At 41.6% G+C, this 15767-nt stretch overlaps 1 long non-coding RNA gene across 1 annotated transcript in view; it reads left to right on the forward strand.

The window, feature by feature from the left end:
• The first annotated feature begins 688 nt into the window (after positions 1–688).
• Positions 689–15767, forward strand: part of LOC137439815 (uncharacterized) — a 28370-nt gene continuing 13291 nt past the window's right edge. The window contains exon 1 of the long non-coding RNA XR_013621417.1: positions 689–1583. This is a non-coding gene — a long non-coding RNA (uncharacterized LOC137439815). The remainder of the gene's footprint in view (positions 1584–15767) is intronic.

A 15767-nucleotide genomic window follows, 5' to 3' on the forward strand; every position in this document is an offset into this window, starting at 1 on the left:
CTGTTATCCTTCTGACAGGTTCTCCCATCTCAGCCAAGGAACTCTGTAGTTCTGTCAGAGTGGTTGTTGGGTTCTTGGTCACCTCCCTGATGAAGGTCCCTTTTGCCCTGTTGCTTATTTTGGTTGGACGGCTATCACCAGGAAGAGTCTGGGTAATTCCATATTTTTTTCCATTTCCTAATGATGGAGCTCACTGTGTTTTTAGGAACTTTCAACACCAGAAATTGTTTTGTACCCTCCCCAGATCTATGCCTCCTCACAATTCTATCTCGGAGTTCTGCAGACCTTTCCTTGGACTTTATGGTAGAGTTTATGCCCTGACTTGCACTGTCAACTGTGGAACCTCATATAGAAGGTGTGTTTCTTTCGACACCACGTGCAATAAATTGAGTTGCCCACAGGTGGACTCTAATCAAGTTATCGAGACATCTCAAGGATGATGAAAGGAAATTGAATGCACCTGAGCTCAGTTTGGAGTGTCATAGTAAAGGTGTTGAATAATTATTGACTCAAGACATTTTAGCTTTTAATTTTTAATTATTTGGTAATTATTTCTAGAAATAAATTCCACTTTGACATTTTGAGGCATCATGCGTCAATCAATGACAAAAAAAATCAAAATTTAATCCACTTTAAATTCAGGCTCTAACACAACAAAATGTGAAAAAGTCAAGGGGTGTGAATACTTTCTGAAGGCACCGTATACATCTGCTTCAGTGGCACCAAAATAAGCATTTCATCCTTAAAATGGGTGAACATAAACTCAAGTTTCTCCTTGTTTTTTTTTCCCGTTTGCAAGGAACTTTTCCACTGTGTAGGAGTTTTCCGCATTTTGTTGTAAATGCAGTCACTTTGTCTGCCACCATCGCCACGACGCATTCTCTCAACAGTTTTGATGCTGATTGACGGATACCTGTCTGTGATAAAATCCAATCTATTGCTCTTGAATCTCTTCATGAGCTTTATTGGTTGAGTTAATATTGCATCCACGAGCTCACCAGAAGTGTTCAGTATGTTCCGCAAGCTATGGAGAATGGCCATTCCATGAATGATGACTGCACAATTGTCTGGTGCTGTTGAGACGAAGCAATCCTCCAAGTTCTCAATAGCATCAAATAATGCAGACTTGGTTGTTTTAGCCAAGGAGCCATCAGCTGTCGCAAGTGGCATCAACACAGGAGACAATGAATAGCAAAGAATCTTCCAGATATCAATGTTTCTATTCCATGCTATAATGAGCAGTTTGGCAAATAACTGCTTATCACTATGCAATATGATCTCCTTGCCTAAATAGGATTTCCCCAAATCCAATAATGTTTTCAACTTATTTACCTTGATTGGAGCAAATAAATATTTGGACGGAGTGATGAGCGATGGTCTACAAACTCACTCGCAGTCCTCTCACCTATCGCCTTGCCAGACATGAAGTCCTGATGCACTTCAGCGGTGTCAACAAAACCTGAACTGAGCAACTACTGGGGACGCCTCTTCGTGGTGGTTGTACTCAATGCAAGATGAGGGGGTGGGGAGAGGCCAAACCTTCCTCGCTCTTCTCTGCTGCCTGGATTTGTCAGGGCAGCACGGTAACATATAGACAATGTACAGAAACATACACAAAATGTAAAGTGGCATATAGACAATATACGGGAACATATACAAAATGTAAAGTAACGTATAGACAATGTACAGGAGCATATACAAAATGTAAAGTAACGTATAGACAATGTACAGGAACATATTCAAAATGTAAAGTAATATATACACAATGTACAGGAACAAATACAAATCGTAAAGTAACATATAGACAATGCACAGGAACATGTACAAAATGTAAAGTAACATATCGACAATGTACAGGAACAAATACAAAATGTAAAGTAACATCTAAAACCCATTGTTCATGAGAAGACCCCACAAGAGATACAATGAAGAATTGGATTCGCACCCCTAAGACACGTCCCAGAGCGCTCATTCGCTTTCCCTTACTCGCTGAGCCAAAAGAGGGATTTTCCGGATGAGTGAACACATTCAGTGCAAGATGGGAAGGGGAGAATAAGCGGGTGGTGTGGGGGTAGTAAAAGAAACGGTGCATACTGAAAGGGCTCGGGCCGTTATACTACATGCTATGTGTGATACATGCGTGCATCAAAAAATATTCAAATCCTGGTCACTATCTTATGTACAGTATATATACATTATGTACAGTACAGTATATATACAGTGTCTGCATTTTAAAAAGTCATTTTCTCGGCAACCATTGGTCCGATTGACAAAATTTAGCATAGAAGCGCCTCCGCCTGCAGGATTTTTTTTATTCATAAATCATTGTTTATTCATAATTCACAAAATCGAAAAAAGTTGCATCTCTATATCTCTGAAACCGCTCCATGGAAAACATTGAAACATGGCTCATTGTCAAGCACTCCCCTTGGGGAATAAGATATGTTAATGATGATGTTATATTTGCCTTCGTTATGACGTCATAATTCGACCAGTGCAACACGTATCCGATCATTGTGAATTTTTTTTTATCAGCAACTGTTGGCCTGATGGGCACGAAATATTCACCATAGGAGCGCCTCCTCACGTAGAATATTTTAATGACAAGCATGACGTCATAGGTCACGTGGTACAGGTGCCATCTTGGAAAAAATTCGCACCTCTATATCTCTGAAACCACTACATGGAAAAAATTTAGACCTGGCTCATTGTCAACTACTCCCCATGGAGAATAAGTTATGTTAATGATGATGTCATCGGTGCCTTCGTTATGACGTCATAATTCGACAAATACAACACTTATCCATGTGATCATTATGAATTTTTTTTCAGCAACTGTTGGTCTGATGGACACGAAATTTTCACCATAGGAGCGTTTCACCACTGTACGCTTTTCTTTAGGGAATTTTTTTTAATGATTTTGTACCTCTTCTTCAGCTTAGAACTTCAGGATAGATGACATTGCTGATAAAAGTTCCTTTTTGACATATCATTCCATTTCCTAAAGAAATGCTTACAGTTGATATCACGATTTGAAACACGATGGAATAATATTTACCAATATGAACAGTGATGTGTTTTTTTTTTATTGACATTCTAAAAATACTGTTTAGATTTTGATGATTTGCATGTGATATTTAACAGATGTTTATATAAATCGCGCCTCCAAATTGGAGCCCCGCCCTTAGGGCCCTTAGGGCGGGTACCGTTGCTCGTCATATATAATGGCGACACAACAATTTTTACCACTTTGCTTTGAAGAACGGGAATGAAGGGGGAAGAGCGTGTTAATACGTCTGGTTGAAGGCTTTGGGTGGTGAGCGGGCTTGAAGCCAGATTTTAATCTTACAGCCGCCACATTGGTGCTCACCGTCACTGCGATGCGAAGCGAAAGACGCCTCAGAGCTGTCACATTCACAATCGCTATGTCGTATGTACTTCCGATACGTGTTTCCTTCATTGTAAAACTACCAAATCAACAGTCAAAAGGATTTTGAGCACATAGGTGTTACGGCCTTGGCAAGATCGATGGAGACCGCGATCTTTTAGCGTATACACTGCCCAATTAGCTATGTGGAATTCTCTTATGTGGCGATTAAACGTCGTTTGAACTTTGGCCGAGGTCATTATTTACTTTTAATGATGTTTATATACGAATGATGTTTAATTATGATTATATTGGTTTTGGGTCATCCTTTCCGCATATCTCGTGGGATTGTGAGTTGGAGAGATGGCCGTGATGGCGGGGAGGGGTTGGAATTCTCTCAGGCAGGGATTCAACCCGTGTCCTTATAAAAGATCTTTGTCCGAGGTCACCGAGTCCAATCGGTGCAGCTGTGCAGCGATCATTGCAGCCGTTTGTGCGGCACCTGGGAAAACAACATCGTCACAATGAAAACATCATCACAATGAACATTATGCGAACGCGAATGTTATGTGGGAGTCCAAACCTGAGAATGCTGGAGACCAAAGCTGAAATTGGAAAAACTAAATAGCCTATTTTACTCCTGGAGATCCCAGGATTACCCACCCAAAATATCGTTGCGATCGGTTCAGCAGTTTTTGCGGTACCTTCGAACGGACAGACAGACGGACGGACATTTGGTGAATTTTAGTGAGATAAATTTACGATGTCGTCGCTCTCGTGGTCTGGCCGCCATATTGGATCAAAGAAAAACAATGTTCAAAAACAGAAGAGTTGGCCCACAACAAGTTGACTGCACAGGGTAAGTATTCTATGAATACCATCTAGTCTGGTTCTGTGAATCGTCATAACAGTGTGATATGGACAGTAGACAACCCACGATTTACTGTTGAGCACAACGTCCAGTATTGAGCTCATGTGTCTGTCTGCGCAGGCATTTCTTCGGGAGCCATTGTTGGACCAATATTTTTTAAAGAAAATGTGAATGCTGCAGATTACCTTCTAATGTTGGAGCAGCATGTATTTCCACTCAATGGTGGCCATATGTAGTTCATTCACGATGGTGCGCCTGCTCATTATGCTGCCAGTGTATGCCAAGCCCTTGATTTTAACTTTACCTACAAATGGATTGGCCGTCGTGGTCCGGTTGAATGGCCGCCGCGGTCTTGTGATTTAACACCCTGTGATTTCTTATTTGGGGTTTCCTCAAACACAAAGTGTATGTGAGGAATCCTACGACCCTTAGAGACTTGAAACAATTCATCCGTAATGAGACTGCTGCCTTAACGACTGAAACATGCAGCACTGTGTGTCAGAGTGCAGTTTGAACATTTGAACTGATCTGTTTCATGTATATTAGACTGATTAGACTGTTTAACAAGTAATCATGTTTGTTTTGCACCAAAGAACAATAATAAACTTCGTTGTTTGCTGCAGGCATAGTTCTTCAAAATCTGCCCAGGGTTTCTGGACCACCCTGTATATACAGACTTGGCATTTAATATGGAATATATATATTTTTCTTGTGTATATATATATATATATATATATATATATATATATAATAATTATTATATATATATATATATAATAATTATTATATATATATATATATATATATATATATATATATATATATATATATATATATATATATATATATGTATATATATATATATATATGTATATATATATATATATATGTATATAATTATATATATATATGTATATATATACACACATGTATATATATATATATATATATATATATATACACAGACTTGGCATTTAATATGGAATATATATTTTTTTCTTGACTTCGGTTTTCTTTCTTAACTCAGTATATCAATCTAGTGAGTTTCTTTTACACTTTGGTGATTTATTTGTTAAAAGAACCATGTCACTATATGTCTGTCGCAGCAAGAAGTCAACAACAGGATTATATCACAGGTGGCGTGGCAAAATGTACGGACAGGTGCATTTGATGAATGACTTCACAGTCGGGTATACAAGGGTTGTTGCGTTCTGTATTAGTGGAAAACAACTGCTGCACGTCTCCAAAAGTTATTGCCGCTTCCTCTGGAGATGGTCCGTCAACTCGACAATGCTGTTTGTCATGGAGTGGTGGCTTTACGAAATTACAGCATGAAACAGCGTGCTATTGCTCGGCAGTATGGCATCACTCAAGTTCAGGTGTCAAAGATCCTGAAACGAAATGCTCAGAGGGGTGTCCCGACTCCAATACCGAGGCCAGGACCTCCCCGCAGAACCACAAGGAGGGATAATCGCCAGCTGCACCGGTTAGTCCGCAATGGCCATACCAAGTCAGCTAATCGGCTTAGGGCTGAGTGGCAGCAACTGACAAATGTGCCTGTATCCAGAAGGCTAGTCAACCAACGACTGGTTCAAGCAGGCTATCGTGCCAGGCGTCCCCTGAGAAAGCCATGCCTGACCAGACAACACCGCTAGCGCCGATTGCAGTGGGCCAGAGAGCACCGTCAATGGCAGCCAGGACACTGGAATCACGTGATCTTCAGTGACGAGTCTAGATTTCTGGTCTATCATCAAGATGGCCGCATCCGAGTGCGCAGACAAGTGCATGAAGCCTACAACAAAGATTGTATAGTGCCAAGGGTCCAAGCTGGAGGTGGTGGGGTGACCGTTTGGGCTGCTTTTCATGCAGGGGGCAAAACTGACCTGGTTGTTCTGAATGGAAACCTGAACCAGTTCAAGTACAGGGCCATTCTGGAAGAAACATTGCTTCCATTTGCTCGTGCAGCCTTTCGAGGAAACTTTGTCTTCCAAAATGACAATGCACGGCCTCATCGTGCTCGCATGATCCAACACTTTCTTGCTGACCGTGGTGTAGAGCATATGGAGTGGCCTGCCATGTCCCCGGATATGAATCCGATAGAGAACTTCTGGGCAGAATTAACGCGTCAAATCAACCACTTGGACCAGCAGCCAACCTCTCTGCGTGAATTGCAGCAGGCTATTGTCACTGCATGGCAAGCGATTCCTGTCCAAACCTTGGCAAATCTCATGAACAGCATGCCTCAACTTGTACGTGCTCTCCTGAATGCTCGTGGGGGTTACACGAAGTGCTGAACTGTAATTTTACTGTCCGTAATCCCAGACGTGATTTAACTTTTTTTTTGTTTAATTTTTTTTTCTAATGTGCAAAATAAAGAGATACTTCTGGAAAACGTACAGAAGTTTAACACAATACTGTCCATGAATTGAGTTCGATATCAATTTACATCACTTTCAAGGATCAATTTATTTGTTTAGAAATGTCAAATGTGGTTTTTGTTTCTTTTAAAGGTCACATTAACAAAATCTAGAATAATTTCAACCTAATTCCAATGAACTTTTGGTTCTAAGACATCTTGAATAGTAAGTTCACCCCCACAAAAAAATATTCCATATTAAATGCCAAGTCTGTATATGCATGGCTACAGTACTGGGTACACTTTTACACAGATGAAATAAAATACCCTCAATTTTAAAAAAATGAACTGAATGAAAAGACACCTATGGTTTTACGTTGTCGCAAATAGTCTTGAGGACCTGCAAAATCCAGATTTTCACATTATATCATGCACTGAGATTTGCGATGGTTGAGTAAACGACAAAAATGGCATATTTTCGAAATGAAATGTTACATTCTCACTATTTCAATTTTTATTTCATTGTCCTGAAATAAAAATATGCATTGATGATTAAAATTGTAATTAAATGGAATGTTTTGATGTCTAGTATGTCTCCTGGTGTAGTTTTTTACATTTTCTAAAATTCCTTGAAATGTGCAATGTGTGGCAAAATAAGTGATTCGTGCATAATGCTTGGTCTCCACCAAATTCACAATAATTGTGATGTCAGTTTCTATTTCAAATCATGAAGGACTCGTGAAATGAACTAGGTGTGTAGGTTAAGAAATACCTTAAGAAGAATGCCCTTGATGCTTATTCAATCGATCAATCAGAAAGTTACTTTTTTTCACGATAATCTTGTGCTTTTTTTTTTTCGTGTCCGCCCCGTTATGCACTGCACCTATGTACTCTGACCCCAATCTTTGTCCCAAAGTGTCTTCCTCATTCGGCACACACGTGCCCACTTTTTTCAAAGGCTATCAATATACCTTGGAGCACAGTCAAGACAATCATTAAGAAGTGCAATGCATATGGCACCACCATGACTGTGCCTAGACCAGGCCATCCCTCTAAACTGGATGACCAAGGAAGGAGAAGACTGATCAGAGAGGCCAATAGCAACCGTGAAAGAGCTACCGGCCTTTATGGCAAAGATTAGTTGCTGTGTGCAAGTGACAAAAATATCCTAAGCACTCCACAAGACTGGCCTGTACAGTAGGGTGGCAAGAAGGAAGCCATTACTCAAAAAACCCACCTCGAGTCCCATTTGAGGTACACAAAAAAACCACTCCAAAGATTCTTAAGCCATGTGGCAAAAAGTTTTGAGGTCTGCCAAAACCTTTTTGCCTAAATGCAAAACGTTACGTTTGGTGCAAACCCAACACAGCACATCACTCACAGAACACCATCCCTACTGTGAAGCATGGTGGTGGAAGCATGTTATGGAGAAAAGTTTCTCATCAGCAGGGACCGGGACACTTGTCAGGATAGAAGGGAAAATGGATGGAGCAAAATACAGAAAAATCCCAGAGGAAAACCTGCTGCCCTCTGCAAGAAAACTGAAATTGGGACTGAAGTTCACCTTTCAGCATGACAACGACCCAAAGCACAAAGCCAAAGCTACACTGGAGTGAGTAAGGAACAAAAAGATAATTATCCTTGAGTGGTCCAGTCAGAGCCCCGACCTAAATCCAATCGAAAATCTGTGGCATGACTTGAAGATTGCTGTTCATCAACACTCCCCACGCAACCTGACTGAGCTTGAACAGTTTTGTTCAGAAAATTTGGCCAAATATTGTCCACTCAATGTGTGCAAAGTTGGTAGAGACCTATTACAACAGACTTATCCAAACAAAGGTGCTTCCACCAAGTATTAATTCAGGGGGGTGGACACTTATCCAACCAAGATAATCTAGTTTTGTATTTTTAATGAATTTTTATTTTTCTGAAATGAGAATTTGTTTTTCACTTTGAGGTTGTGGGTTACAATTTGTAAATAAAGGTGGAAAACGTCTGATTTAATGCATTTTAATTTCAGGCTATAAGGCAACAAAAGGTGAAAATTTTGAAAGGGGCTGTAGACTTTCTGTAGGCACTGTATGTATGTATATGTATATATATAATATATATATGCACTCGAGTGTGTTGTCAGACAATGTCACATGATGCCAAGACCCCGCCCGCATGGTGTATGGTCTTTCACCCTGTCTTTCAACCACTCTGTTTTAACGATTCAACAATGCTACCCACTTTCTGTCGCTTCACGGATATATTTATTCTTCCATGATGTGCATTTTTATAGTTTCAGTTTCCGAATTTATAAATGACTACTATCATTATTCAAATCCTGTGATTTTATGGGGCAGGGTAAGCCTAATGTCATCGTTAGGACTTGTGAGCTCAACCAGCGAGTGAAGAGCCCACTGGGCAGCTGTGATTGAGCTTCACAGATCATTCACAATATTTCCGTGACGTCACAATGCAATTCATCTGCCGCTTTATCACTGTGCACGACATTCGCACACACCTTGGAGTACCTCCAAGCATCATTTGAATGTTTCGAGGAGAGGAGACAAACCACCACCACGGGCGGTCTAAACACAAATCCCAATGCCAACTTTGGTACAGAAAACACCACGGACGCGGTGCTTCATGAGAACAAAGACCAAGGGACTTTGTCGCCTTCATTGTATATACACCGACAGAGGAATGGGAGACCGCACGCCGGACTAATTGTGACCATGAATTTGACGGCGGAACCACAGATGGGTCCAAAACGTTATGTCCGAGGTCTGTTGGAGCAGCGCTGACTCGCACAATGAAGGGCCTATAACTGGTAACGGAGCAGGGCCCAGGGTTGACCCGCAGACAGTTCTCAGCGGGGATTCTTATATTCCCGAGGCGTGCAGGACACCCGTTCCTCGACGACGCATAATGCTTGCGGTGCTCGGCCCGTTTCCATATGCTGCGGGCGGCTATACTTTTGAGGGTCTCGCCGCTAATTGGTGGCGCCCCAGCTCCGCAAGGCGCTCGGCGTGCGGGGCAGCTGCGAAAGTTCGCATTGTCGGCACGTTGCGGTCACGGCCACAGCTGCCACCTCGGGGCAGCAAATGACGGGTTCTGTGATGCTCACACAGAGACTCCAAAACGCAGCTCCAAACAGCACAAAACACAGAAAGATATAACGGGATTGAACCACCAGACACCGTAAGACCCCATAAACCTCCTGTAATGATGTCGGTGCATACAAGGTGTTCTCAGGACTTTTCAAGAGCAGTCTTGCATAAAACAAAAGTGTTTTTTTCTTTTAAAAATATCATATACATTCCAAGAAATAAAAGATTAGTAGAGTGGCCATATATATATATATATCTGTGTGTATATATTTAGTATATATTTATATATGTTAAATAAACAGGAATGAAATTCCTGCGTGGGGCTCGTGTGAAAAATTCTGACTCAACCCGGGACTCAAACCAGGGACCTCCATCACTTACGCGGTGACAGCCCACTGCGCCATTGAGCCAATGGAATATCCTCAGAAATTTTCCACACTTAACACTGCGAGCTTTATAATGGCCGAAGACTCCATCTTTGCTCTTTGCTTTTTTTTTGGTTCCTATTGATGATTTCAATGCAATATTTGGTTTTCTGTTTCATTAGTGTTCGATACCATTCAGGTGTAGTACAAAGCTGAAATTTGGCGTGTCAATGGGCATCGAAGCTGGTACACTAGAAAAAAAATCACAACACCATCGAAAAGCGTCTGTAAATGAACATTTACGTAAAAAACAAAAAAAATGGCTGTGTAAAAAAACAAACAGAAAAAAAGCCAATCGATATCGAGCATTTGAAAATTGTAATTTCTATAACTGTAATCTGTGAAATAAACATGACATTAATATCCGTAAATGAAAAAAAAGAAAAAGCGTCCGTAATTAAAAATTTACATAAAAACCGTAAACGTATCCGTAAAATTAACAAAGAAAAAAATAAACAAGAAATATGTCGTGCACAGCACGATACTTGCGAAATTCGTAAAATACGTTGTTGGCCTTTGATGACTTCAAAAATAATTGGTGGTTGAATTCAGTGACCTGGTATGCAAATCCTCTTAAAATTTCAAGTTTATCGGATGAAAATTGAACATTTTAGAAATTTGAAAAGGTTACTGACCTTTGGCCTATATTAACCTTTGGCCTATGTTGACCTTTGGTCTATGTTGACTCTTTGGCCTATGTTGACCTCAAAAATACTTAGTGGTTGAATTCAGTGACCATATATGTAAATCCTCTTCAAATTTCAAGTTAATTGGATGAAAATTGAGGATTTTAGAAATTTGGCGCATGTTGACCTTTTAGCCTTTGTTGACCTCAAAAATACTTGGTGGTTGAATTCAGTGATCAGATATGCAAATCCTCTTAAAATTTCAAGTCAATCGGATGAAAATTGAAGATTTTAGAAATTCGGCCTATGTTGACCTTTTGGCCTATGTTAACCTCAAAAATGCATGATCATGCATGATGGGTCACCACATCTGATGCCATACACCATTTCGCGTTTCCTATTCTTCCGGATATTTTTCCCTCAACTTGAACTAACTGGCTGTGAAGATGAACTAACTGGTTGCCACCACAGCACCACTATCTTTGAACTACAATTATTACAGATTGTCAAACCTCATACCGTTCAGCAATTCACACTCTTTGAGCAAAAGTTAATCTTTCAGCCATAATGGATCAATCTGAAAGCAATATATATATATATATATATATATATATATATATATATATATATATATATATATATATATATATATATATATATATACTAGCAGAGGTACCCGGCTTTGCACGGGAGTGGGAGGAGGAGGGGAGGGGGAAGAGGAGGGGAGGGGAACGGGGGGGAGGGGGGGAGGGGGAAGCGGGGGAGGAGGAGGGGGGGGGAGGGGGAAGAGGAGGGGAGGGGAATGGGGGGGGAGGGGGAAGGGGGGGAGGGGGGAGGGGAAGGGGGGGAGGGAAGGGTGCGGGGGGTGCCCAGGGGAAGAAGGGCCCCTCCCCTCCCACCTCCCCCCCTTTCCCCTCCCCCCTCCCCTCCCCCTTCCCCCTCCCCCTCCCCCTTCCCCCTCCCCCTCCCCCCTCCCATCCCCTTCCCCCTCGTTCCCCTCCCCTTCTCTTCCCCCTCCCCTCCTCCTCCCCCTTCACACCAGGGGGGTTGACTCAGCCTGTCATCCCACCGAGGTCGGAAGTCGGAACTCATTGTCGTCAAATAAATGTAGCCTGTATGTTGCACTCTTTGTCACATGCCGTTGGTCCCATGTCAATCGGATGAAGTTGAAAAATTAACGTTACGAAGGTTCTCTGGGACGTACTGATTCCGAATAATGAAGTTGAAAAATTAACGTTCCGAAATACGCTAATTACGCTAACAGAAGCGCTGGAGGGAGCACTGCGCTCCCTCCCTTAGATTCCCTCCCTCTTCTGCTAGCGCTAATTACGCGTAACACACTAATTTTAAAACCCGAAGTTTTTTTAATTTTAAGGTGTGCTGTAGTCAGAAGCGCTAGAAGCGCTGCGCTCCCTCCCTTCAAATCCCTCTCTCTTCTGCTAGCGCTAATTACGCGTAACACACTAATTTTAAAACCCGAAGTTTTTTTAATTTTAAGGTGTGCTGTAGTCAGAAGCGCTAGAAGCGCTGCGCTCCCTCCCTTCGAATCCCTCTCTCTTCTGCTAGCGCTAATTACGCGTAACACACTAATTTAAAACCCGAAGTTTTTTTAATTTTAAGGTGTGCTGTAGTCAGAAGCGCTAGAAGCGCTGCGCTCCCTCCCTTCGAATCCCTCTCTCTTCTGCTAGTGCTAATTATGCGTAATACGCTAATTTTAAAACCCGAAATTTTTTAAATTTTTATGTCTCCGTGACATTCCTGGGACCATCCCGAGTCGAACAGTACTTTCCGCTCGCAAATCCGTCCACGGGTTCTCGAGATCTTAGAGATCACACATAGATCAGGATACAGACACAGAGGCCAACTCTACTTTATATATATATATATATATATATATATATATATATATATATATATATATATATATATATATATATATATATATATATATATATATATATATATATATGTTCAAAACACACCTGGTCACAAGTGTGCCGCACTGACCGGGTCCTCAGTCGAGGTCCTCAGCGTCATCCCGTTTCGGCCCTTCAACCTCGATACGGTCAGCTAAGGTGGGCCAGTAGGGGGGATATATATATGCACAGTCACGTGAAAAAGTAAGTACACCCCATGTAAAGTTTTGACTTTTTCAACATATTTCAACATACAGCTATTTGATCTTCATTTCAACAATATTGACAGATAAAGGTGATATAATATAACAAACTAGCGGGGTCACCCGTGGGAATCCCACGGGCATGGATGTGTGTGACATTTCGACATATTGAGTTATATGCTGCACATTCATTTTTACAAAATGGTTACTGGCAAGTCATCAGATCCAGAAATGGTGTGAATTTAGTTATTTCACATAATATGTGACCCCTCACTCCTCTCCACCTGACACTCTCCTGTCTCCACCTGACACTCTCCTGTCTCCACCTGACACTCTCCTCTCTCCACCTAGCACTCCTCTCCTCTCCAAACCCTCACATCCCTCTCCTTTCCAATCCCTCACCTCTCCAATCCCTCACACTCCTCTCCTCTGCAATCCTTCACACGCCTCTCCAATCGCGCCTCACACTCCTCTCCAATCGCGCCTCACACTCCTCTCCAATCGCGCCTCACACTCCTCTCCAATCGTGCCTCACACTCCTCTGCAATCGTGCCTCACACTCCCCTCCAATCACTCCTCTCCAATCGTGCCTCACACTCCTCTCCAATCACGCCTCACACTCCTCTCCAATCGTGCCTCACACTCCTCTCCAATCGCGCCTCACACTCCTCTCCAATCGCGCCTCACTCGCCTCTCCAATCGGCTTTCCCCGTCTCGTTTCTCTCCTTTTTCTCCCGTCTCGTTCTTTTTCTTGCTCCAAATCGGCCCGTCGGAATCGGAAATCGGCCCGTCTCGCCCGTCGGCCCGTCGGAATCGGAAATCGGCCCGTCTTGCTTTTGTGCTTGTGCGTAAATAAATTGTGTTCATGACACCATTTCTGGTGTTGGGCTAGCGGCTAGGGTGCCGGCTTAGGATCCTGGGTTCGAATCTCGGTCGATCGCCGAATTAATGCCAGGGGGGTTGACTCAGCCTGTCATACCTTCCGAGGTCGGCTAATTGAGTACCAGTTCACTGGTAATTCCCTGTTTGTCGTTGAAGGCGGCAAAAAGGGTTGGCGTCAGGAAGGGCATCCGGCCGTAAAACATTGCTTCAAAAAGGGGACAAAAAAACAACAACTACCACGGTCCCCGAAAAGGCCAACCCCCGCTTTGCGGGGAAAAATGGCCTCTAAACGGTGGTTTTTACACCATTTCTGGATCTGATGACTTGCCAGTAACCATTTTGTAAAAATGAATGTGCAGCATCTAACTCAATATGTCGAAATGTCACACACATCCATGCCCGTGGGATTCCCACGGGTGACCCCGCAAGTTTGCATTGACGTTCGTCGATGGACTCGTTCGCCCGTCTCATTCGTTTTCTTGCTGCATCCTGTTCAAGTCTGCGTTCTTCATCGATCGTCTCATTCATTTTGGAAATAGAAGTTTCCACGCAGCGCATGAATTGTCACGATCCTCAAGAGGAATTTGTCTCGTAATCATCAAATGATAAATGGCAAGTAAATTATATTGTGGAAAATTAAAGATTTCAAATAAACCTATTTAAAGTGTATTCGCACATAACTAATTTTAAAAAACGAAGAAATATCTCTCGGTAATTTCCTGAAACATATTTTACTTCCGGCTAATAATGTTGAATTAAATAAAAACGAAGAAATATATGTCGGCATCATTGTTGACGTTTTTGTGACGACTGTCATCAAACGAAAAAGTAATATATCTTAACGGAAAAGCAAAAGCGAATTTTTAATATATATCGACACGTTGCCGTCGGTGTCATGTTGGGCGGTGTATGATACACCATGACGCGATTTTTAAAAATATATCTCTGCATTTTCCCGCGTGTGTGGAATGTTCTCAATTATTGCTGACACCGAGTCCAAAACCATCGATAAAAATGAAATCATATGGTGAGTTAGATTGGAGATAAAGGCGTGAGAGAGACTCAATGGCCTTGAAGTTGAAGTTACAGGCGTTTGAGAATTCATTTCGTTCTATAAACGGCAACTTTCATTGGATTTCCTTCCCGTTTTTTTTCAACCGAGTCGAAAACTATGTTAGCGACTGTGAAAAATGAAATGATATATCGAATTTTTAATATGTATCGACACGTTGCCGTCGGTGTCATGTTAGGCGGTGTATGATACACCATAACGCGATTTTAAAAAATATATCTGCATTTTCCCGCGTCTGTGGAATGTTCTCAATTATTGCTGACACCGACTCTAAAACCATCGATAAAAATGAAATCATATGGTGAGTTAGATTGGAGATAAAGGCGTGAGAGAGACTCAATGGCCTTGAAGTTACAGGCATTTGAGAATTCATTTCGTTCTATAAACGGCAACTTTCATCGGATTTTCTTCTCGTTTTTTTTCAACCGAGTCTAAAACTATGTTAGCGACTGTGAAAAATGAAATGATATATCGAATTTAAAATAGATATCGACACATTGCCGTCGGTGTCATGTTGGGCGGTGTATGATACACCATGACGCGATTTTAAAAAATATATCTCTGCATTTTCCCGCGTGTGTGGAATGTTTGTGGAAAATTAAAGATTTCAAATAAACCTATTTAAAGTGTATGCGCACATAACTAATAAAAAAAACGAAGAAATATCTCTCGGTAATTTCCTGAAACATATTTTACTTCCGGCTAATATGTTGAATGAAATAAAAACGAAGAAATATATGTCGGCATCATTGTTGACGTTTTTGTGACGACTATCATCAAACGAAATAGTAATATATCATAACGGAAAAGCAAAAGCGAATTTTTAATATATATCGACACATTGCCGGCGGTGTCATGTTGGGCGGTGTATGATACACCATGACGCGATTTTAAAAAATATATCTCTGCATTTTCCCGCGTGTGTGGATTGTTCTCAATTATTGCTGACAC

This window comes from Myxine glutinosa, chromosome 14 (assembly GCF_964187855.1).
Source record: "Myxine glutinosa chromosome 14, kmMyxGlut1.1, whole genome shotgun sequence".
Lineage (NCBI taxonomy): Eukaryota > Metazoa > Chordata > Myxini > Myxiniformes > Myxinidae > Myxine > Myxine glutinosa.